We start from the raw sequence: 27,716 nt of genomic DNA on the forward strand, positions 1-27,716 counted from the left end.
GTTACTATTAGATGACAAATTAAATTTGTAAAATTTAATATGAATGTATGTTTTATATACATATTTCTACTGTATATACAGTCACCAATATAGAGATAAGTAAAAAACACAAATTTGCCACATGAATCAGTGGCTCGTCCGGAAATTAACCTGTTGCCTTCAAATATTATACACCCTTCCTATCTATGAGGCCACCTCGACCCTTAACAATACTTTTATTGATAAAAAGACATATTATGGCGTTATTAAAACAACGAGAATATCTAAATTTTCCCTCATAAATTTATCTTAAGCCTTTTGTAGAAAGGTTTGTTTAAGTTAACGAAGCGTCTCAACGAGCCACTTTATAATGCACTTATGATTTATTACAGATGCTTGCAACAGAAGAGATTTTAATATCCTTTACCTGAAATAAAACGATGTCTCTTGCTTTGTTTAAAGTAAATTAAATGAATTTATTACAAAAAACCACTGCGTATTACTTACTCATTCCTGAAATCAGTTTTAATTGAGCGTTTTGCATCCATTATAACAAATATTATATTTGTTCGATTTAATCAAGCTACATAAAACGTATTTTATACCGTTTCGATTAAGTAAGCAAACCTTAAATTCAATTAATTCATTATTTATTCAGATTCATATGATTGGCATAATCTTTCGAATTTTGTAAAATAATATTCTTACAAAATTTATTAAGATTCAAAACAAAAAGGAGCAAATAATAAATCCCGTGAGCCCATAAAATAAAAGACATGACGTCATACTCGTGTAATCAAAAAGAACAGAAATATATCCAAGTGACATTTCTTATGAGTCTGACACTCCGAAATCTGAGATTAAATTCATGCCCTGAGGTACAGTTCGTTCAGAATAACGGAGCATTCTACGCTTCACGCTGCTTGAGAATGAAAAATGGAAGTATTATCCCGATTCTTCTTGTCAACCAACACAAGGATGCTTTTTCTAGGCCTCTGAATAGTTCATGTTTCATATATTTAAGTAATTTCTGCCTCAATAAAAATTATCAATAAAAATAACTTAATGATACGTGCAAAGTTGACGAATTTTTGCTGATCTAAAATGGGTCCAAACTTTATTAATTTACTTATTATTGGTTAAAATATAAGATTTATTAGTAATGTTTATGTTATTTTTCAGACTTACAAATTTATAATTAAAAAATTATATATTTATAATTCATTAATGAAAAAATATAAATATGAAGGTAACATTTAAAAAAATCAAGAATTTAATAATTTTCAATTCCCAGCAAAGGGTTTCTTAATTCTAGCGAATGGAATTGCAAACGCGACAAAGTGAAATATTCATAAACAAAGATATTGTGATAGTCTTTCGCCTCAGCAATTATGCGGTGATATTAAAACTTAATTAAAATTTGTTTATCACGGCTCGAAAGCGATTAAAACTTTAAACGAAGCTGCGCTGATGAAGATCGCCTTCGCGAAACGAGTTTATTTGCGTTAATAGTGCTTGGGCACTTTTAGGAACCATATAACAATATGTGAAATTATTTTGAGCATTATGATCGCTAAAAGTTAATTAAAAAAATGAAAAACATGTGTAAATTCCAAATAACAGAATAACATACAACCTAGATTGAAACTTAAACATGTCAGATGATAAATAACAACAAATAAAATTGATTTACATATTGAGACATTTTAACTGTACCTTCGAATATATGGTAGAACACTAAATATTTAATCACCCCTGAAGAGAATGATGCTCGATTTATAAAAATATAATAGCCATAGAATAGAAAAAATATAGAAGTAGTTGTTTCTTTTGTTTAAAACTTGATATGTCTTGAAAACGGAAAATTTATTCTTATTGTTCGTTTCGTAATTTATAGCAAGTACAAATGAGCATATCACTGGGGACACATTCTAAGGGCAGTACTTATTTCAACTTCAACTTGTTTGTCCAAGTTATGTTAAAATTTATGTTAGGGCTCGAAGGCCGTGTCGGAACATGTTAGTTAAAATTAATGAGGACTGTAGCACAACTTCAATACTTTTTTATTTTGTACGAGACGTAAATTCCGAACAAATGTTTTAAACGTTAATTAATAAAAAAACTTCATTACCGGGTATTTGTTACGGTTGAATAGATTGATTATATAAGAAGCTAACGACTAAGTTAATGAAACACTTTACCTTTTAAATCTTTTTAGAAAGAGGAATGAAAACTTGGTATATTAACAAATTTGTATTGAGATTATTTAAATTCGAATTTGTAATGTAGATACAAATATTATAATTGCATACTATTTATATTATAATTGCATATTATTTCATAGATCTTTTTAATTTTTAAATGTAATATTTAACTTAAACGACTGTATTATTTCTATGTAAACATGTCAATAAATATTTGACCTTTCCCCGTTGCCGACCTAGCCGACTGTAAACATCAAAGTTTGTGAAGCCGCGGGGCTAATCTTCATTTTGTTGTTGGCTTCATTGTTTGCGATTATGAAGTACGGCGTAGACTGAAGTTAGTCGATTTTCTTTTGTAATATTATGGAATTATATAGTATTTACGCTTATCGCATTAAATCTATCTAAATCATTGTAAACTATATTTATTTTACCGTAACAGAATCTTAATTTGTAGACTAGCCGCTCCATGAGGTTTCAACCGCGTTAAATATAACTGTTCCCTTTTCGTGGGAGTGATGTCTATACCTACCTATTCCCAATAATAATAATAACTAAACACTCGACAACAAACAAACGACTCTTCTGCTTTATAATATTAGTAAAGAGAACAAATTTATACATATTGTAAGATTTAGTATATTTAATGCTTAGTAAATTTTAAAAATATATGCTTATTGCATTTATCAAGGTTGCTAGTAATCCGTTTGCTTTAGCTTTTATTTCTCGAAAGGTAAAGGTCGGACGAGGATAGCTAACGTCGTAAAGCTTTGTAATGTTTACGATGGTACCAATTTCGCATTTTTCACTGTTTCTTTTTTTTTTGATACCACACGCGATTCACCATTATTATTCAACGCTCAGTCCAAGGTCTGTATATTTTTAGTGGAAACTGAAATGTTTATTATTGTTGTCAGCTTAATTAAATAACAAAGACAGACAGATAGATAACAGAATACAAACCAGACAATTTTCTCTCCGCCTATTCCTATTTATAATACCATTGGGATACATAATAACGTGAGCAACGCTGTCCAACATTTTGAAGAACATACATTTTCTGTTTTATCGCTGTTATTGATATCCAATTATTTTTAAATTTTATTATCACTACATATTGAAAAACAAAAACCTATCCCGCACCTGTATGTCCGTATGAACGCGATAAATTAAAAACTACCAAATTTTCATAATGTACGGATTATTGGAAAAAAATCATGCCGACTGCCGCGAAAACAAAGAGAGTTATATTATAGTATAAATCGTTAGAGTTGAATATAGTGTATTACGATATAAACATCTTATGTAACCTACCCGTGAGAAACGGCTAGCTAGTATAATACAATTATAAAAAATTTTGATACAAATAAATAACAACCAGCTACACGTTGACTTTAATATAAAAATTACAATAAAATTCTGAATTAGTTCCTATGATTCCATTAGTCGTTTAATTTAAATTGATCGACGTCGGTTTACAGATGTTACGGAACGCCATGTGTTACCGACTTGCGTTCAGAAACTTACAAGATGAGCGATGATGTTGTGACTTATCTGCTCACAAATTAACTGCTCTGATGAATGTGCACCTACTCATAACCACCTTTATTAGACCCCCCAACGTCTTAATAAAGCTGTCTTGATAATATAATTAAGATATAAGGCCTAACCTACATTGCAAGTAGGTTAAAATTATGTAGCACCCAATATTTCTACTCGCATCGTATCGTTTTTAAATTGATGAATCGAATTTTGGTTTACTCTTGCCGTGATCTAGAAATCAACTCATGTGATTAATTTGAAGTGTTATATTCTGAGTGAAAATTGTAACTTTTTTTTTATTTGGCATTTGGATTAGCTAATTAGAAACGATATAAAAGTAATGGCAATAAAACATAGAAATACTAACTTTTTCAAATAAACGTAATTACTCTACTTTTAATTTCGTTTTTAATGAGGTTAATACAGTTATAATTCATTACTGCCTCACTGCTGGGCTAAAACTGTTTTCTTAGGGAGGTTTGGAGTTTATTTCACCATTATGTTTGAATGCGGATTGGTGGATAAATGAGGATGCTTAGAAAAATTATTATCCTGAAATACCTTACTTATTATGAAATAATAAACAAATGATTTTTTTTATCGTTTATGTGTTCTAACCCATTGGCCCAGTGATTCCTTATTTAGAATGAAATATCTTTTCAAATTCTGCTAACGCCAAATATACGATGTCATTTTAGAATTTAATTTAATGTACGGCTATATTTATTTAGTCACTATTGATATAAATCAAATGTTCCCACTCATGTATTATAATTATATTTCAAATATATAAATAAAAAGTAAAGAAATTGTAAAAAAATGTTATTTACATAATTATATTTGATGCAAGTTCTGTAAAGTTTAAAATTTTTTGATTAAAAACAAATATAGTCTGTGCATTTATATATCCAGTTATCAAGTTCAATTCGTTGTTTGTTTAAGAATTGTCTCAGCGGTAAGGTTTCTCTATTAAAGAGTTCAGAGCTGCGGACCTCGTAATTCAAGTCAGGATTTCAACCTTAGAAAAAGTAAGTTTGCTGGGAAAACAAAGAGCGGGCAGTCCCCTTAGAGTAATTTATACGTGACCGCGTAGTCGCAACTCCCGAGGGACCCGCGGCGCGCAGTTTCGGCTTGCGTGTCCGACTCACCTGACAGCAAACTTCGAATTACAGTGCTATTTTTTAATGTTTGTCTGGATAAACTCATATTGTATTTATAGGATTTTTTTACGTTCCTAAAGCAAACATTATTAAATAGTATATTATAAAGTATCTCCTAGTAGTAGTATATTATATAGTATCTACTATTTATATCTTGCCGCTTTGCTCGGCGAAAATGAAATTTTGATTATTTTTTTTATAATCTTTAAATAATAAAGAAAAATATTATATGTCCTATTCAACGATGTACTGGTGTTAAAGCTTTGTGCAAGCTCGTCTGGGTAGGTACCACCCACTCATCAGATATTCTACCGCAAAACAGCAATACTTGATATCGTTGTGTTCCGGTTTGAAGGGTGAGTGAGATTCCTGCTTCCCCCTTCCTTCTTAAGTCCACGCGGGCTGGTTCTCGATGTCACCGCCTAACTGTGACATCAATTCCATCGCGAACAAAGAAATTTGGCAACTCCTTTCTTTGTCGCACTTCCAAAAAATGGAATTCCTTACCAGCTCACGTATTCCCCTCCTCTTACAACCCGGGTTCCTTCAAACGAGGCGTGAAGAGGCATCTTGCGGGCCGGCAAGGCGAAGGCGGCTAGTGCAGAACGTTTTTCCCGTCTGTACTGGCCGTCGTCGCGTTTGGACTCTACTACCACTTACCATCAGGTGGAGTAGAGTCATTTGCCCTCCCGGCGATATAAAAAAAAAAAAAAAAAGAGTAAGCCAGTGTAATTACAGGCACAAGGGACAAAAAAACTTAGTTCCCAAGGTTGGTGGTGCATTGGCTATGTGAGCGATGGTTGACATTTCTTACAATGCCAATGTCTAAGGGCGTTTGGTGACCACTTACCATCAGGTGGCAGGGTATTCTATAAAAAAAAATATATAAATATATTATTGACATGTCTGTGTCAACTTTTTAAGAACCTATATAGTCATTTAAGCGTTGTTAAGAGTCTAAAGCTAGCAAATTTTCAAATTTCCCCGCGCGTCTCTTACAGGCCCTCTCACGGTATCTCATTTCTATGACTCTTGAATCTACAACGACTGCTAGTAATTGTATTTAAATTTACATATTTTACAAGTTATTCTGAAGTATATGGTGTAGTTTTTTTTTTTAACTATAATATAAAAATTACTACAAAGTCCTAATTTTTTTTCCGTGGTCTGCTTTATAGGATTATTTATTATGCATATATATGCATTTAGTTTGCCATATAGCTCCGCATTTAATTTATTTTAAATTTATTCCAAGAGTACGGCCTATATCTTAAAAAAATTTTTTAATTCGGACTGGTAGTTTCTGAGATTAGCGCGACCAACCATACGGACTCTCCAGCTTTATTATTTAAATGTATATTACTCGACTTGGTAACATTTAAATTGCTCTGAATCAACGAACCGCGCGGTCGTCGCACCAGACCTTAAAGTCGTAACGTCAAATGAAATAGTCTATAGTCGTTCTTATTAAGCAGATTATTACTAAAAATATTTATTTAATTCTTACTAGTAGTTTCTGAGATGCGAAACGAACATAACGAAACCTTCAGCTTTATAATTAATATATATTAAAATAATAAAGAATAAAACTTTATTTATTATATTTTAAAGTAATTTTATTACATAAATATAAAAAGCTTAGATAAATTTTCGAGACCGGCAAAATAAAGTGGTCCTCTAATATGACTGGACTACCGCTTGACGTTAAAGTAACCCTATTACTACCTTTACACAATAAACGACGAACTCTATGAAGCTTTACGAAATCATATTCTATTGGTCAGACTTTTATTATAAATGCGAATGAAAACTATTGAATTGATCGTAATTGACAAAATAATAGCCTGAATACACCAAAATATTCTTTATTAAAGGAGTCTCGTAAAAGTACTTTTGAATCCTTCTGTTTCAGGAATATACCTTAAAAGAAACTCAGTAGTCACTCAATGTCTAAACATTCCATGCTATTAAACTCATCTATATATAATAATATTTTATTGAGAAAAGGCGTTGATAATTCCTATTTGACATGAGATTTGAATATAGCCTATTAATATAGTTAATAATAACTATTAATATGGTTAAATATATCTGTGAAATCTTATTATAGAAACGAATACGAGTCCATTCTTTTATAATATACGACAGCGGACGAGCAATATTGACTTTGAGAAACAAGAGCATATAGTAACAAATTTTACGGGAGAAATAATTTTAACGAGAAGGGAGTGGCGGAAGCATATAGTTAATAAGTTTTTTTTACTTAAAAATCACATTAAATTGATATAAAAAACGTGGTTGTTATTCAAAACTTAAATGAAACGTTTTAATTTTTTTTTTAACTAATTGTTCATTACTATTTGCGCATAATGACGACTGAACGCAGTACATCTCCTAAGCTACTTTAGTGCAGTTTAACAGATAGAGGTCCCTTACTTTCGGTTATAGCGTGAAGTTTTATAACTTCTAACCCTACTCTATAAACAAGCTATCTAACGCATAAGATTATTGTGAAATCGAAGTAGTTTCTAAGATTATCGCGTGAGTATATATTTACAATCTATGAAACTTTACAAGCTTTATAATATTAATATAGATATATTAGAAAATTCTCAGTAGCAGCCTGAAGTCTGGAAGTTGGAGGTGTGTACACTCCCGTCCTTCAGAAAGCACGTAAAGCCGTTGGTCCTGCGCCCGAACTCTTTCCGGTTGTGTCGGATTGCCATCCCATCGGATTATGAGAGTTAGGAAATAGAGAGTGCACCTGTGTTTGCACACACACTTGTGTACTATAATATCTCCTACGTAGTTGACTAATCTCTCTTGAGATTGTCCGCTGTGGCCAAAATCGGTCTGGAGGACATTATTATTATTATATATAGATATAACATTGACAAGTTCCAAACGGATGCTGTCCATCTTATAAAAATATTAATATTTTTAATTGAGCTTTTGAACTATACATTTACACTAAGCGTTTACATAATTAAAGAAAAAAAATAGTTTCAACTTCAACTTTATAACGTTGCTTTGTTTCAATATATGTTAAAAATGATTAAGTTTTAATGTTATTTCCTGTAATAAAGTCAGTCAATCGTTAATTTGATTATATTCCAATAATTAGTACCATATTTTTCGCGTTAGGTTAATGAAGTTTCCGCTTTAGCGAGGAAAGGTAATTGTATATTTCCACATGGGAAATCGACTCCAATAAATGGAATGCCCGTCTTATCTCGTAATTAGTTTTATCTCAAATTGACCATATACATGATATGATGACGCACACACATAACGTCTTAAAAGTATCAGCCTGTAAATGTATTTGTGCTGGGAAAAGGAACTAAAATTTTCTAAAGAGATGATTACAGCTCGTTCCGTGACACTGCCGTTCTCAAGGCTTATGAATATCCGTTTGGCAAAACCTCATCAAAAATATGAGATGAATTATTGTAATTTCATTTCGGTAGCATATATAATGAGGCTTACAATTTTCATCCTAAATGAAAACAAAAGTTTAATATTACTAACAAGTGGAGAGTATGATAGCTTTCACATTTCGTAACAGTCACCTAATATTAATGCAATATTATGAAATGGTTTTATTATTTTTTATTTTTAAAGGTTTTAACTTTTTCACCGTGAAACTTGTTAACTCGCAACACAACTCGTTACGAGACCGTATCAGATGTAGCGTATGGCAGGACAATTTATGTCCGGTATAAATACCTATGGAGGTACATGGGATTGAGTGGTTATTTCAATCAGTCTCGTGTGACGCAGCGTGCGAGCGCTAGCCGATACTCCCAGCTCAAATGGTTCCTATTTGCCTCCTGTCTTCCGCTCTATGCCCACGCTAGTTGCTCCCTCTAAAACATGCTTAATTTCATGCCCGGACTATTCTCACCGCGACGTTACTGTTTTTATTCACGAAACTATCTTAATTGAAACGTATTTTCCTTGTGAATTAATTTATTTTTTAAATAGTAAAAGAAAGTTAGCACTATAGGAAAATAGCCTTACCAATTATTTTATTTTGCTTTATTATTATGTATCTTTTAATCATTAATTTATTTTCACGTACTATTTTGAGTTTATAAGCAAATCAAACACAACGAATAATGATATTTTTTGTCTATTTTTCAGATTTAAACCAACCAGATGTGTAAAGTACACTTTTCTGAAGTCAATGCGCTACTTATATTTAATATGTACATAGATTATTTGATGACATAAACCTAAAAAAAATTAACGTTATAAAACAAAAAGGCAAGGCATTTAAAATACACGACACAAACATTGATTTCACATGCCAAAACTTTTTATAAAGATTTTAAAAGCAATCTCGATTGCTGTTTCATTTTCAGCGGTTGTTTTGGTTGGCCCGTTGGTAGTTCTACGGAATGCAGCTGGTTTAATATCCATCCGATCCCCGCAAATCCGAATGTTAACGCTGACAGATGTTGATATCTATCCACGGTGGTAAAGCTTGCGGAATTTCCAGTTTGACTGTTTAATCTCCACTGTGGTGCGTTTCATCGACTCGTGTGTGTGTGTGAGTTTTGTTCATCTTTCATCAAATATCGGATTATATCAGTGCATACACGTCACGTTTAGGCCTAATCTTTTATTTAGTTACACACACGATTCAGTATCACGTATATTTATTATTTATACCAAGTTAACGGATATTTTTAATTGCTGAGTCATTTTAAATTAATAATATTTATAACTTTTGAAGTAGAATACAAATATGTATTCCATAATTTAAAAATGTTAAATTTTATATATAATTAAGCCGAAGCTGCAGTGGATTGTTAACGATTTTCTGATACGGTAAATATTTAATAGAAGCAATAAACTAAGCGATATGAATAGGTCTCCACAGAATGGACAGTGATTGCGCTGTGTGTGAAAACATGATATTCTTCGCCCGGCCCGGTACGCATCAACTTGATTTTACCCCATTCCTCCCGGATCTGCGGATAACTTCTCCCCGAAGCATCATATAAATAAATTGTTGCCTGTCTTTATTGCTCTCGCTTGAAACCGTTTTTCCTGCCATGTTATCGTCTTTGGGAATACCGACTTCTTATATCCGATTCTATTGTGATTCGATCGAACATGTGATTATAGTACCTGTTTGCCGAGCTAGCTCGCTGATTATATCTGAATCGTACATGCCATACATCCGTATTTAGTGGATAAGATTAATGTTTCAGTTACTGGAATATTATATAATATTATCGTAAAATGTTCTTATTATTAATTTTAAAAGTCTTATATACAGAGCTCAAAATTAATCATGCCAGACATTAATTTAAAGTTAGTAAAATATTTTTAACTTATAATTATATATTACGGTTAAATATAGTGAAATAAGTTTAAACTTTACAGTACTGTCTAAGGTAAACCATTCTACGTACCAAGTTCGTCATCAAATTTCAAATTTCAAAGCGATCTTAGTAAATGATAATTAATATTGCAAAATTCTGATCGCAAACAGCTCCAAGTATTTGATTTCGGCATTTACGTCAGGTATTTGGCATAGAATTTGTGGAATTCGTTTCAAGGTTTGCTTACTTAATTTAAATATATTTTGTGACGGCTCATTAAATAATAATTTCGTAAATAAAACATTGATAAAAAAAATTAAGTATCATAAAGCTTATAAACTGATTTAACTAACAGTTTTTTTGATAAGAGGTTTATTTATTTTACCATATTCTAAGGAAAAACTGATGGAAATTAAAAATTTAAATCGCCAAATTGTATGCAAACTTGTTAAGAAGGTTTACATAAAAGAGGATGCAAATTAATTCTATTAAGATGAGCGTTGTATGCGCTTACATAATTACATAACACGGGCGCAGCGACGCTTCGGAAACGAAGCGTTGTCAAAGAAATCTAGATTAAGGTAAATAAATAAGCAAAATTTCTCCTTGAAAATTAAGATTTCAAATAAAGAAACAACACCTTATATTTCATAAAATGAATATTTTGTTCTAAAAAACTAATAGTTAAGTCAAGAAAAGCGACAAATTTTTTTGGTTGCATTTTTGATATAATTTAATGATTGCTTAAACAGATGTATAAAATCAAGCAATTATTCAATAATTATTATCATACAATACTTTTAGACTGTATAAAATGGAACTTTCTTAGAAAATTAGCAGATAATTTAATAAAATAAAAGTACAATTAGTACCTACTGCTTATAATACCGGATGCCTCTTCCCCCAGGTAAAGTTAAAAAAAGAAAAAAACCATATATATTTGCTTATATTTTTAAAAGAAAAAATATATACCTTGTATAAAGTTCAATATAGATGATAGGCAGACACGCAAATGGGACACCTGGTGGTGAGACATTGGACATTGTAGGAAATAATTAACCATTCCATAAATATCTTTAGAAGATGTCTTACTCACCCATTAAACCGGGATACTATTACAATACGAAGTATTGCTGCTTGGCGGTAGAATATGTGAAGATTGGGTGGTACCTACGAGTACCACCCAATCTTACACACTTAGTCCTAGTTATAGTATACTTAGTACTAGCTTCACAGAGTATACGATGATATTAAGTAACAATACGAAGTATTAAGTAGCAACCAGTAAATATTCCATTAGAAGGCAACGGTCTCCTCTTATCTCGATATGTATTTGAGCATAACCCACCACACTGCTCTAATGCGACTTTTTAGATACACATGTGACAGAATTCCTTCCAACACAATGTTTCAATTCACCGCCGTGCACAACATGAGTTTAGACTCAAATTAAGCACATTAAAGAAAACACATAGTTCAACGAAACACCAAAACAAAGGTCACATCTTCATTTCAAATAAATATGTATTATAAATTTGCCTGTGCCTTGCCTTGCCTTGCCTGACATTGACTTTTATAGGATTGGAAATAACAGATTAGATTAGATATATCGCGTATCTAATAGATTTTTATTTCAATCTACATATTTAAAAATAATACGTTAAATACATATAGTATAAGAACCCGAAAAATAATTTAACAACACAGTCCACCCTAAGCTAAATCTTATCCAACGTTATTGCTTTTAAAAGTAGGCAACTATACAACGCTTCATTTTAAAACCTTAGGGACATTTCAAACAAAGCGGACAGCGAAAAATTTAACATTTACATTTCGTTCCCGCTTATATTATTAGATTTTATAGTTACAAGTTATATTTCGTCCTTATTATAAATTTAATATTCATTAATATGATTTTATCGTGTGAGACCGTAATAAAATTATTACACAGATTGACTGTACTTTAATCGATAATGAACTCTTTGAACAGGAGTATCTTTCACGTGAGTAATGTGGAAGGAAATAAGAAAAAATATCACTCAAGAGGGCTTAAATATGAGATAGGAAACATTTTATGGTAATTCGTCATTTTGAATTGAGAAATATAAGTAAATGAATTTTGTTGTTGCCCATATTTTACAAATTATTCTAAGTTGTTATAGTTGATTTTACTCTAATATAATTAATACAAAGCGCTGTCAATTTTTTTCCGTAGGCCTCTCGTCTCAATAGCGCCACTGAGACTGACTTAGGAAACATATATATTATATGTTTGAAGTGCGGGTATCATGCGACAGGAGATGTCGCATGATGTTTTTCTTGAAAAAAAAATGTAACAAGTGCCAAAACCTTTTTATTTTTCATCGTTATAAAAGTTAAGCGGAAGTGTTTTTTTTTTACAAGATATAAAATGGCACTACATTATTTGTAAATAAAATTAATGGTGGATTTTTTGTCTCAATGACCTACGAGTATAATAAAAAAATATATATTGAGTAGAGGACATTTTGTGAGTTCTTCTATCTACCTATTTTTAACCAAACACAACCCTTGAATATACAATGTAGAGATTCAGTTAATATTAAAATTTTATCTTTGAACTGGATTTACCCATAAAAAATAAAATAAAAGATTAGCAATTTGACTTTATACCCCTCTTAACAAGATTAATTTCAATTTAAAGCTATCGAGAAGAACCAGCAAGAAGAAAAACTCAATGGTAACTTTTCCGACAGTTTATATCTTTTTATTCAGTGTACCTAACACGGCATATAAATCCTGTATAAATTGTTATTGATAATAAGAAGTTATTATTGGTTTTATTTATTCATTGATAGTCTGAAAAAGATAGAACCAATTAAAATTATTATCGGAAAAAATTAAAAATACACTTTATTCGTAGAGATTGGTTGAGGACTTCTATTTAAATTATTTTCAATAAAGCCGCGACATAATAGATTGTATTACGTTATATATCAATTAGTTTCTAGTTAAATTTCAAACCAAAAAAAAACTTAAAAAAAATTTGACATAAAATTAATGTTGTTGAAATTGTTGATATGATCAGGGAAGTCTCTGTCTCATATCAATAAACACAAAATGTTCTCGTAAAATTTTATATTATATTTTTATATCACTTTAAATGTTTCTCTAATGTTAACATTGTGATAGCCAACGGCGAAAATGTGCTTTGAACCTGTAAATATATTTTGTCAACGTCGTTAGCGAAAGTGAATTTGGCTACATCAAACACATGCTTTCAATATCATTAAAAAGTTCATGTATAAAGCTACACGTTTTGTGTCTATAAAAGAAAAAAAAGATTAAAGTAACATAAACTCCGCACGTTTTTTCATGTCTCTATCGATAAACCAAGCGAGAAATCAAAAAAATAAGTGTAATAAATTTACGAAGGTGGTTTCCATTAATTCAGGGTACCTTGACGAGGGTCGAAAGTTTAGCGGATTATAACAAGTGGCAGCACTAACTGTCACAAGCAGACCTGGCCACACCACGCCTCACGGCTTAATCGCCAAACTTTCCCCTACGATTGGAGTTTTTGTGGAATTACGGCGAACTCCAACCGCTAATTTATGCGCCCACTGAATGGAGAGAAAGAGCACTCGACTCATTCTGCTCCCATTACGTATTCAGGACATCTTTTAATCGAATACGTAAGTGGCGACAATTTGAACCAGATAAAAGGTTTTACAAATTTAAATAAAAATAACTTAAATGCATTTAGAGTTTAGTTTTACTCGCAGTTCAGACAAGTTTAAAATTTTATAAAATTAAAATTAATTAAAAATAAAATTAAATAAAATAAAATTTAATAAAATTAATTAAATTAAAACATACTGGGAATACTTTTACCTTCCCGATACAATCATAGTAAATGTCCATCCTATTGAATAAAAATATCTCCAACAGTCTATGCGCTGCAGGCTACCCAGTGATGATATCTCAGTACACGATCTATATCCATCTTGTTCAATTTTGTTTCCTTTCAAACAAATTCTACATTCCGCTTCTACTGGTCCAAAAAAAATACCATTGAAACTGGTACAAAATCGAACTTTTTAGTGGATTTTTTTATTCAAGGAATGGAAATCTATGCAATTTACATATAAATTACATACAAAGGCAAGTTTTCTCTTGTCTTTCTAGTTTAATGTAATTATTTTTATCAATTGCATAAATGTATCATAGTAATGTAAATTAATCGTGTATTTCTTTCATTATAGCAATCAACTTGGATGTACAGATAAATCAGCTTGGAGACTTTTTTGCGTTCGTGGTAGCGCAATACATATTAAAACCAAAATAATTACGCTTGTACGCTAGCTACCACTATCGCATAATTAGCGTAAGAACTGTTTTTCAGCGGAAGTTGCCTGGATTTGAACCCGCAGTCATCGGTTAAAAATCTCGTGTTCCAAGCACTGGCCATCTCAATTCGTCTCAACTATGAAATTCAATTAGTTCTCTGAGCGTTATAGCTTAAATAAACATATATTTTTAAACGACAAATTGTATCTACTACTTTAATGTTTATCGCTAGTGGCAACGCCAACGATTTTGTAACTTATAAAATAAATGAGTATTATATTTGGCGTACCTATTTATCTTACCTTTATCAAAACTACTAACAAAGAACATTTTTAATGTTATTGTTTTTTTTATTGCGACGATAGTGCGCAGTGTCCTAGAGGACAGATATAAATGGTATTAACGTCTCATTGATGAAATTTAGAATAAGAACTAAAATAGTAAACGACCCGGTTATAGAACTGTAATTAAACAAGCTAGTCACTAAATTAACGTGACAGTACATTTATCATGTAATAACTTTATTTTGTCGATGAAGTCGGCAAGAACATTACCGATGTCGATTCTATAAATTATAGTCTAAAATCTCAAAAAGAATTTAACAGGACTATCATATTGATACAGAAATTGATAACTTCTCATAAGTATAACGGATAACTAAAATCGTGTTAAATTTAGTAATAGTTTGTGTATAATGGTCCCATTGGTTATGTTTCTGACACACGTTCGTAATAATAAACAGACATAGAACATTGTTGAACTAATTTAAAGATCGATAATTTTGTCTACAGTTGAATGGATAACAGTCAATACAAAGGACTTCATTACTGCAGCAAGTATTTTGTATTTGATTGTTTATAATTGCGACTAGTAGCCTTATATATGATTAAATACTTTTGAATAAATGCATAAGAAATATTATTTTCGGCGTTGAGTAGGCCGCGGTAGGCAACTTCGTTACAAGCGAAGTAAGCTTAGCGTGTTATTTATATTACAATATTTGCTTATAACAGCTCAATATCTAAAAATAACAAATTGAAGTAGAACATTGATTATGTGCGTAGTCTGAGCCGCTAAAGAGTTATATTTCACGACTAAATCAATGTTATTAATTAACCTAAGATGAATGCACTAAGATAGACAATCAATTAATGGAATCGAAACTTTAGAATTCATTTTAGAACATCCATCCAAAGATCCATATAAGGTCCATTTACATTGTTTTTTTACTCGTACAATAACGATAATTTAAATTACAACGTAATGTAACAACGGATTATATAGAAATAATTAATATCCTGGTATACTTTTATATAGCGTTAGTTTTAAATGGAACTACTGTCGTTTAAGATATATTAACTTCGGTGTATTCTCTATCTATTTCATTTCTACTAAAAACTAAGTAAACATGCGCCAAAGGGTTTTTAATTGTCAATTTTGTTTAAACTTTTACTAAAATTTTATTGTTCATTTAAAAGACACAAGGATGCCTGTAATTTAACTAGCACAACTTTCGAACCCGAACGAAGCCATGTATAATACCTATAGATGTTTAGCGGTAGAATGACTAATTGGTTGGTAGTTGGTACAATCCTAGACGGGTCTGCACAAAGCCCTTACACGGTAAAGCGTACCTGTCCCTATTATACGACCTATAAATATAGGTATTGCCGTCTCTGTATATTTAATTTGTCTATATAATATGTGCAGCATTGACATTTCACATTTGATTAATTAAATTCTATCTAGGAATTATTAAATGCAAAATGTTTAATATTCTGAATACGTCAACAGTCCAATGAACGTCACACGGTTGACTTTACAAAACTACCATATGACGCTTTTTAGAGTAATTCCGTATTCGCTGCATACTTTTGATACACACACATATACACACACACACTTACGAAGTTTAAAAATTCTATTTTTCAAGTAACGTAGGCGATACAGCTTAGTTTTGCAATGGACTTGTAAGTAAGTAGGTAATCATAGACTTATTATTGTTCAAAATGAACAATGTTTAGATAAAATGATAATTCTTATTTTTACTACTACTTATAAACTTCCCTTCCCTTTCGATTCCCGAGTATTTCTATGGCTGCGTTTTTTTGGTCGTTTTTTTGCGATCCTATCGGATTATTTTCGTAATTATGGAGACTCTTTGAAATGCGTTAGTTAAAAAAGAATTACCCCGTAAATATCTCACCGTTAGGCGTAAGCCTTTATAAGAAGATTTGAAATATACAATTTCACTACGGATTGACGAATATAACAGATGTGCGTGCTCGGATTTTTACCAAGGCGATAGTCATTTAAGACTGACAAGGAATTTAAAACTCATAACATTGATACATAAGTGATATGTTTTCGTAAATTGCTAATTGAATATTAAAGATACTTTTTAGCTTTATAGTTAAGATTAAATTAAAAGCTGCGTCTCTTAAAATGAAGGCGGTTAGGTACTTATTATTTCAAAAGCATTGTAAAACTTTATGTTGCCAAGGTCAAGTTTTATATTATGACTTTATTGTTGCTTTATGTAAGTTTCTGCTTAATGAATATATAAATAGACATTTAGTGGAAGGACATACAATAAGAGTATTATCAACGCCATCTATCAATAGTATTCCAAAACTTACTCACACTTCAAAGGTAACAACAGGGTCATTTTAATTCTGCGCTTCACCGATAGATGTCAGAACGACAATTCATAAAAAGCGACATCTATGTAAATGCTAAACTACTGGAAAAAGCTAATATTGGATTATTCGTGGTTACAACAAGCCTAAAATAGCACAGAATTCAAGTTAAAGTAGTTCAAGGCGAAAAACATAGATGTCACTGACAATTTAAATTAAACGATTTTAGTACAACAGTACGCCGCACAGTATATAGAAACAGCGCTTAAATTGTTTCCACATAACCTAATAATATAATATTTGTTAGTATCATATTATTTAAAATAATATCACGGGTAACACTCTTTAATTTTTAATAAACATACGAAGTCGCAATGGCTACCGGCTGTTAAAATATTTCGTCCCATAATTACTTTATGACATACCAAATCTTAAATTTATATGTATTTTAAATATACGTATACGTATTGTGTATACCTAACAATTGTTTGGGCACAAGACTTGAAATCCCATGGAAACTAAGACAAATGCTTGTTTCTCAAACATGAAAATAAAATTATAATAATAGCAGTTCGCTCTAATATTGTAAATGTAAAAATGAGTTTGTTTATTTGTTTGTTTGTTACGCTTTCACGTTTTAACTACTCAACCGATCATCATGAAATTTTGCAAAACACGTTGTCAGGAGTACAAAAAAGGACATAGAGGCGCGGCCGGAAACTAGTCTTGTATAAAATAAAATATTGATGAAATCTAACTTTATATGTACCGTAAACCTTATATCCTTATATATATTATAAATTCGACATTGAGTTTATTGTTTATTACGCTCTCACTTCTTAATTACTCAATTGAACATCCTGAAATTATACATACAATCTGTATTTGTCCTTTGTACCGAAAGGACACATGGTACCCTTCCCCCTTACACGTGGGCAAAGCCGCGGGCTTAAACTAGTAATTCATAAATACGTAATGCATACATTAGTACCTAGTGCTCTATCACTAGATAAAAGTCACTTATTACTTAAAATATTATTCCTACTTTTTACTATTAAGATATTACTTTGATTGTTTTATTATGATAATTACGTATAAGACCAATCTATCGACAAAAATGCAAAGTATTCACAGATACCTACCCTCTTCGTTTATTTTATTTTTCTAATATGTTTTATAAATGTTACTTTGTTACGCCGCTAGGCAATTATTGTACCTAATTATTTATTTAATGTTCTCATATAGTTGAATATTATAATAATATCGTTATTTATAGAAACAAAGTTTCTTTAATCCGATATACTTACTGTAATACAGTAACAGCCTGTAAATGTCCGACTGCTGGGCTAAGGCCTTCTCTTTCCTTTTGAGGAGAAGGTTTGGAGTTTATTCCACCAACCCGCATGTGCAATACACATGTGGCAGAATTTCAGTGAAATTAGACACATGCAGGTTTCCTCACGATATTTACCTTCACCGTCAAGAACAAGATGAATTATAATTTACTACGTAATACAAATTAAGCACATGAAAATTCAGTAGTGCTTGCCCGGGTTTGAACCTACGATCGGTTAAGATTCACGCGTTCTTACCACTGGGTCATTTCGGCTTTTTACTTACTGTAATGTAATAAATGCTGATAAATAAATGAATAAAAATACTTATTCGCTTCTCATTAATGGTATAAGTAGTAGTAATCAACAGTTATCAAAATTGACACATATGCCTTTAATAAAAAAAACACACAAATTAAAATAAATAAGAAAACAACTGCCCTGACTGAACGTTTAATTAATTTATAGCCTGTTCCTCTCCGGGTGATGTAACAATTCTTACGTTTCCCATACATCCAAATCTGCCTTTTAAATGCCTAATTAAAAGTAATGGTGGAATCAGGAATTATTCGCATACATACATTCGTGAAACCTGGAAACATTACACACCTTTATTGAGAAGTCGTGTAAAAAATTAATTATTGTCACAATTTATTTTAAAAATTCAAAACATACAAATTAAATGTCCAATTCATAGCGCGGATGATCTTTCAGAAATTGTAATGACCATAGTCCAGACCTAACATGAAACAAAAAGAGAGACATAAAGCTGAAGCCTGAAATTAACTTATAATTTACGTCGAAACGACAAAAACAAAGAATAACGTATTTTAAAAAATATTTACATAGTTAAATTAAATTAAACTATTTCGATCACACATAGATAGTTGATGATGACACATGATCTCCAATTTTCCCTTTTTTTTTATTCGCCAGGAGGGCAAATGACTCTACTCCACCTGATGGTAAGTGGTAGTAGAGTCCAAACGCGACGACGGCCAGTACAGCCGGGAAAAACGTTCTGCACTAGCCGCCTTCGCCTTGCCGGCCCGCAAGATGCCTCTTCACGCCTCGTTTGAACTCGCTTGAAGTATTTTCATTATAACAGTCTGGATTACAAGAAACGACATAGCGTTAATAGCCTTGCGACGCCTTAATTCTAATTAAGCGTATCTTAGAAATGACAACTGTTTAGGAGGATCAAAAAACTGTTTTTATTATTTTTAATTCTTTAACAACAATAAAGTGATGTTCTGAACCAACTATCAAAATTAACTAGTATATTTTATTTTTAAGCTGTAATACAATTTGCTTGTCCAAGAAGCTCAATACCTGAGTTACGCTTTACTTGCATGATTAATTTAACAATTTGTTTACCTTTTTGTAGTTTCTATGTTCATTTATTGAGTATCACTATGTAACATTTCTTTTTATTTTTTGAATTCTGTTTAGTTATTATTTTATGTGCTTAATGTGGTCTCCTATAATGGAATAGCAAACATGTGTTAAATCATTATTCCACGATGTAATGTACACGAAGGTGTGTATTCTTTATTGAAGATCCCTACTAAATAAATATATTCGAAAAAAAGCAATAAACTGATACTTATCGACTTTGGTGTGGATTTTTGATATTTTATTTATAATATTATTGTTAATACTTGTACTAATTATCAGCTCCATTCGAATACAATTAATTGAAACAAGTCTATTTAAACCGGACTATATTATTTATCAATGATAAAACAATATTGTAATTAAAACGGTTATTATTATTACACGATATAACAAATATGTTTCTCTCTGAATCATATTAGTGCAGATAATTGCTATTCAAATGTCGTATCATAGGCGCATTAGTCTTTATCACAGAGTAATGGCTAGACGGGCGTATGTTCAAGAGTCAACAGTCGCCCTCGGCTGAATACGGGATTTCATATGCAAAATGTTTGCTCTGATAAATTACCCCATTATTTTAAGATTTGAGGTATGATAGGGATTTTGACTTTATCGCGGCTTTTGTAACGGAGCTGCTAAATTGTGTTCGATTTGTTAAAGGCTTGTAGGCATAATATTGGCGTTTAACGCATTTACGGATTATTGTTGGAGGGATTTCTAAAAAACATTCAAATCAAATTATTTAAATAGATTTAGCAAGTACCTTCGAATCCTTTAGCATTATCACTAGTTCGGAATGTGGAGTAGAAGAACTTGCGAGAACTTTCGATTTTTTATCTACGCTTATTTTTAATGATAGCTTGTCAACAGCTACCAAACAAAAAAAAGGAGATAAACCTATTAAACTGTTTTGTTTTTGCCTCTTTATGTTTAGACAACAAATTTAAGATTGTCACTAAAGCAGGTTATATAGGTTAAAACTACGAAATTATATAGAAAAACCGCTACACCTAAAAATAATTAAGTAATACTTATACTTAAATAAGTACTATAATTTACATAATCATACATTTTACCTCTAATTAACATGTACTATAGCACTCGGCGCGTCTCGGAGACCATGTTAAAATGTCAATCGTTAAATCATTCATTTAGGTCCCCAACTTTAAATAAAACTTTTCTTAACTCCTATTAGAAATTAATCTTCAGGGTTCTTATTAATTAACTCATTGACTTAACACGTTGCGATACAAATTTCCAAAGAAACCAAATGTTTTGATACCGTCAAATTATGTCTTACGCATCTGCCCCAAAAAAGCCCTTAGCTAGTATCTATCCGTAACATCAGAGCAGCGTGACGTTTAACCCTCGCTGGCGGCAAACCGTTAAAATGACTAACGACGAATAAAATACAGACATCGCCAACAGTTTATTTGTTAAAAATTTAAAATTATTAATAACTAGATTCCGCAAGCAGCATCGTCTACATGACAGGCAGGTTGTAGGCAACCTATCCTTTTCTGTACCCTTGACAACGTGTATGCAAAATTTCATAATGATCGGTTTAGTAGTTAAGACGTGAACATAAATAAATTAACAAACACCCTTTCGCATTTATAACATTAATTATCTTTCCTACGCAAAGGTGTCTTACTAAGAAAAAATCTTGGAACTTATTCGTAATTAGGTAATTTTCGTAATTACAGTATTTGTGTCAAACAATAAACGACATTTAAAAAAAATTTTTTTACAACACACATACACAGAGTGCATATTTATCTAGATTACAAAAACAGATTTTTATTTATATAAAATTATCATGATATTTGTAACAAATTATTATATGATATAATACTAAATCGTGTATTAAAAACGAAGTATTATATTATAATAAAAATAAAATATTAAAATAATAATCATGAATATTTGAAATGTTGTGATCATCTGACATCGTAGTAAAAATGCACTTATAAAACTCCTTATCCAAATATGAAAAATAGTGATTATCATTTAATTTCATAGTTAGGAAACGCTCATTGATTTCGACTGGGAGGCGCGTGCGCAGGACACCTGCTTCCGTCGCTGATAGGGTTAAATCAATATTTAGATTAACGTATTCCAATCTTTTGTCTTTTTATTGTAATAAAATATAACATGGATAGATTGATTTCCATATTTAAATTCTTCATCTTAACTATATCTCTACTTATCAGTTATTATGTATTTTGTAGTTTAGGTACATTTTAACCAAATAAATTTATTTTCTGCATAATCAAAAAATAATTTCAGTTGGTGAAATTATTAGTGTATTGTTATGTTCTGGCTTGAAGGGTGAGTGATCCAGTATAGGTAACTAAAGATACGAGGGACTATCTGAATTCCCAAGGTCGGTGGCGCATTGGTGATACAAGGAATGTTAATATTTCTTAATCGCGAATGTCTATGGGCCATGTGACCATCAAGTCATCCATTTGACAGTCTGACATTATTATTGAATAAAAAATAATTAAAAATGTATAAAAGAAACACAATTTGGAAATAAACAAACTAAATACAGAAAATTAAAGCTGTTTAATCTGTTTAATTGTCTATTTAAAAAATATTATTCTTTGACATTCTGGATATGGCCGATAAATGTTATATCTTATTTTTTTATTACGGAAATAAAAAAAAAACATTCATGTCATATAAATTTCCCATGAAATAGGTAAGGGGGATTGGAATATTACGTATAGGATTTTTGCAAACAAAACGAACATTTGTTAATGCTTAATTTAAATTACATAAAATATTTTAGAGCAGAAAAATATTTACCTGTATTTAGGGCGAATAATTATAAGGGTTATTTTAAGTGTAGATTTTTGGTAAAATAAAATATGGTACCTATTAAATGATCCGTTGCCTGACAGATATCAGGCAGGAAATATCTTGTATACGATCAGAATTCTCACGGATAACAATCAAAGTTCAAAGTCACAAAGCAAGGGACAGTTGAAAAAAAAACTGAAGGCAAAAAATCAATAAAAGAAATTTTTATCTTAGATTGATTGGTTCAGTCTGACCCTTTACCGATGCGCCTGAGTTTTTATGGACTTTCACAAAAAAACTAAATGTATCAGTGTTTATTTGTGACAATTTGCTTTGTCGGTTTAGGCCAATTTACATTTGAAAGGAGTTTTTTTTTGTGTCGAACGAAGCGACCTGTAACAACACGGTGAATGACACAGGTAGTAGGTCGTACTTGATGATCAAGCGATCTTGATACTTTAAATTTATATCTTTGAACTTTTTATTTTTAAAAACATTAGAATTAAGAAAAAAAAACTTTATTTCTACGTACTTAGTCAACGGTGAGTGGTCATAGTATTTCTAATTAACGCCGATTTCAGTTACGATATTTATCTATTGAGAAGGCTTGGGAAGATTATGGTTTCCATCCATGATAATACGTCATGTTGACCGTTACTTGATAAATAAAAGTAAAACTAAATTAATTAAGTATTAGACTTATTAGTATTTTTTTTCATCTTATCGACGTCCACTGCTGGACGAAAGCCTCACTCATAAACGCCAACAATCCCGATATTGGGCAGTCCGTATCCATTCCGTACCTGCCACCTTTTTCAAATCGTCGTAAAATAGTAATCATTAATTAATAATGTATTAGTGATATCACTTGATGGCAATCCTATTTTCATCAGCGTTAAACTCGTGACAAGAATAAATACAACATCTAATGTCACGATCTAACCTACGTCCTCTTCGTAGATTTTTTTTTTTTTAATTTGTTATGAAATGCTTATCAATTTGATAATATATTGATAAACGTCAAAATAATTTATCACCATTTTATAAATTTAGTTGATATTAAATTTTCGTCCCGCATATCAAGTATTAAAGACAATGAAGCGTGCTATGTGTCGCAGAAGCACATTCGTCGCGGCCGGGACGCTCGCAACAGGGACTTAGCGGGATGAAGACGTAATCATCCATCCATCAATCGTCGCTCGTCAACGCGACCGCACACCGCACCCTTTGCCAATTGTTAGCCAAAGGTCATCTGTCACGTAAACTTATCTCTTATTTATTTATTATTGATATTAGATTTTTAGTTTTATATCAATCAGCCGGGACTAATTGTATTCGTACAGTTATTTATGTAAGTATAACACATGAATAAGCATTACGATAGCAAGCTAATTATTTTATATATACAACAATCCTATTAAATAGTTATGAAGAATACTAAAGCTTTTGTTTCATTCGTCGTTAATGAAAAAACATTCGCAATGAGTGTTTGTAATAATAACATAATACGGTAAGTGTATATTTCTATAATAATTATTCCAATTACTTTCAATATCAGTATTAGTAACCTTATAAAAAAATGGATGTTAATATATATTATATTTGAGCTTAATAGATTTCGACACTGTTTAACTGATTACCACGAAAATTGGTAAATATATGGTTTTTTTTTATGGATCCACTTTGTTGTAACTCGCTACTAGATGGCGCTGCAGGAAATCAACGTCTAAAGAGTTCCGATTGGCATGTCACTTGGTATGTAACGTTTCAGCACAAATAATAATTAACGCAAGTCGTATTGGATAATAGTTTTATTTTTATAGTCAAACAAATTTAAAGAGGCATTGCAATTGATGCCAGGCATATAAGGCAGTCGTTGTTATATATTATTTTAATATATATTTTTAAATACGAGTTAAAAGTACATGGATGAACTTAAAATAACAAAGCAATAAAAAAGTAACAAAAGTAATCCGTATTCGTGCACGTACAAGTAGTGTAATTGCTGCATTGAAATAAATCATACCCTGGGTGATAGTATTATGTGGCTCGCATAAAACTCGCAATCGGCTTACAGCGCTAACGTCGGTGAATAAAGCGCTTGCGAAGGCTACCGCTGTACGCAATCCGCACACAATACTCGGTAATCAGCGACACGTCTAATATTTTACGAAGGACTAGATTTATTTTGAAACCTCAATAGCTCAGCGGTAACCACAATTCCAGTGATTTGAAAGGTGCAGGTTCGTTTCAAGCTATTGTTTTACTCACGTCACACTTTAAAATTTTATATATAGTTGAAATTAAATAGTAATGTAATATTATAATAAAGTACTCTGTATATCTGTCTGTTACGCATTCATAGTTAAACCTTTGAGGCAAGTTTAGTTTGATAGCAGGATATACTTTTTAATACCGAACACGTGATCATCATCTCTGTTAACACGCAAAACTAGCAAAAATATATAATAATTTATTGTATTCTCGTACAACATATTTTGTTATACCTAGAATATTTATAGGTATACAATTTCAAAGAATAGGTTATTTGTAAAAAATATAATTTTACAGCCATTATCGTGCTAATCTTAAAAGAAGTTATTTTTTCGAATAATATTTTTTGCAATATTATAGGCACATGTATAAAATATGTGTCACTTGAAGTTATCCGGATACATTGTAAAAAAACCTGGAATTATGATGTCAATAAATTTAATCTATATAATCTTATTAAATATCTTTTAACCCCGGAACGCTTTCAATAAAGTCGAAAAAGTTCATCTTTAGGTATCTATATATTATAGGATTAATTTAAAATATTTTTTATTCAAATTGACTTTTTCGAGTACTTCCGAATCGATCGATTTGGTTCGAAATATGGATTCTACCAAGAAGAAACGGCAAGAGCGTTAATAGCGGGACTTTAAAAAAAACAAATATGTATAAGTTACACATAATACGTCTATTTTGTCAGATAAAAATTCTGATAAAGAGTAATAAATTTTTAATAACAAATTAACACCTGCTTAGCGGCAGCTCAATTGCGTGTACCCAATGTGAATATCCCTGTAAATGATCGCGGATATATACTTGTATGTATTATTTGACTAGTAATAAATGTTAAAAAAAAATTTTGTTCTCATTTTAATTTTCATTTACTTTCGAAATCTAAGTTCGAACTTAATAAATACAAGCCGTCAAGCCCACGCTATTCTGATAAAAGGCGCACGATATCTATGTAATCTAATAAGGTTGTTTAGGGAAGTTACTTGTTGTAATAAAGGCAATAAAAGTGTAATAAGGCATAACTCTTTCGAGCTCCACGGCGCAGGCGCAAAGTAGTGAGGAGCATCGTAGTGTCGTAAATCTAACGTGAGGACTGCGCCCACGCCGCGCATCTCAGGAGCTCAAGATAAACATTGTTGATATTTACGCGTATTACACTATACTGATGTTCGGAGGATTACATGCGTTAAAATATTATTAATGTTCTTGTAGGTTAACTAAAACTGATATTATATTTGAATTATCTTTGATGTCGGTTTAACAAAATTTGATTGGCAATCTGATTTGAACAGATTGTTTTCGAACTTATAATTAATCTTGCGCGTTACCTCTCTAAAATTAATATACTTCCCTTTTCTAACATCGAATTTCGAATATATAGTTCAGACTATTGTGGCGTCTTTCATATGTTTATCTGTCATAGTTTTTGTTACTTAATTATTTTCGTATTCTTTATCGGAATTTCCAATACTAAATAAAATAAAATAAAACAAGGCCGAGCATAAAAAATGTATACAAATATTATATGTATATGTAAATTAATTCAATGATGCATCTCAAAAATGAAAAATATGCTGTGAAATATAATTACAGTTATAATATTTACAAAAGCTGCCATCAAATTGTTACCTATTTTATAGAAAGCATTTTGACATCCAGAATTATTACCTTTTATTACTTTTAGAAATTGAGAATAATATAATCAAGTCAAACATATATTGTTGATATACAGAATTATGACAACATAACTTGAGGAAAACTAATGATCAAGTAAATAGAACGAAAAGCTTAACATTATAAAAAATATAAAATGTACTTACATGTGCAATGTCTGCAACCATATACGAACGAAGGGGCCACTAAGCTTCCAAGTTGGGTTTCGAAAATCGGCAGTAAAAATATCATTACCTAGAAATGCTATTTTTTTTTTGTTTCAAAGAACGCTTACGAACAACGAGTGTGAGGTGTGCGAAAAGATTAATTAGTTCGATACTGATGACTGAACACGGTTGAAATTTGAATGAATTAACATTATAACGATTGTTTTATATAATAAATGTAAAATATGTTTCGGAAAACCGTAATCATTAAATTATACTCATTTGATTATAACTTTTAACCAAATCAAATATCTTAACAATACCACGTGTTCACAAAAGATACGAAAGTAAATAAAAAACTTTGTATATTGTTACTTTTATTTTTAAAAAAGATCATCTTTTTGCCTCATAACTTTCAATTTTATGAAAGTTATGTAAAAAGTGCCCTTAATATCGGATACTGATGAATAATTACAGTACGAATACCACTATTAGAAATCAGGAACACACCTGTTGTTCGTATGAGCCTGGATTTTTTGTGCGCAGCCCTTTCACGAATTTACATATCTCCCAGTTCTTTGTTAAAGCTAACGAGGGTTATTATTTCAACCACAAAATGTAGACTAAACTGGTTCTGATTGACAAAGGTACGGAACACAATAAAGAGTTATGTAAAGGAAGTTTTTAATGTATCGTTTACATAATTATTTTCACCTCGTTAGCGATTGTTAGTGTCAAATTTAAAATGAGCTAACATGCACCTTCAGGAGAATTTTAGCACGTACTCAACTCTTAACTTCTTTAATTTCTTTTTTCTGTTATATTCGATCCGCTGGAGCACGAGAATGGTCTTTTTAATATGTTCTCGCTAAACATAAAGATGT

General features: G+C 31.1%; 1 protein-coding gene across 1 annotated transcript in view; it reads right to left on the reverse strand.

The window, feature by feature from the left end:
• Positions 1–647: 647 nt before the first annotated feature.
• LOC126768180 (uncharacterized) overlaps positions 648–27,716 on the reverse strand; it is a 276,661-nt gene continuing 249,592 nt past the window's right edge. Inside the window, exon 13 of the transcript XR_007669215.1 lies at positions 648–657. The gene's annotated coding sequence lies outside the window, so the exon portion shown is untranslated. The remainder of the gene's footprint in view (positions 658–27,716) is intronic.

The sequence above is a fragment of the Nymphalis io genome, chromosome 4 (genome assembly GCF_905147045.1).
Source record: "Nymphalis io chromosome 4, ilAglIoxx1.1, whole genome shotgun sequence".
Taxonomy (NCBI): Eukaryota; Metazoa; Arthropoda; class Insecta; order Lepidoptera; family Nymphalidae; genus Nymphalis; species Nymphalis io.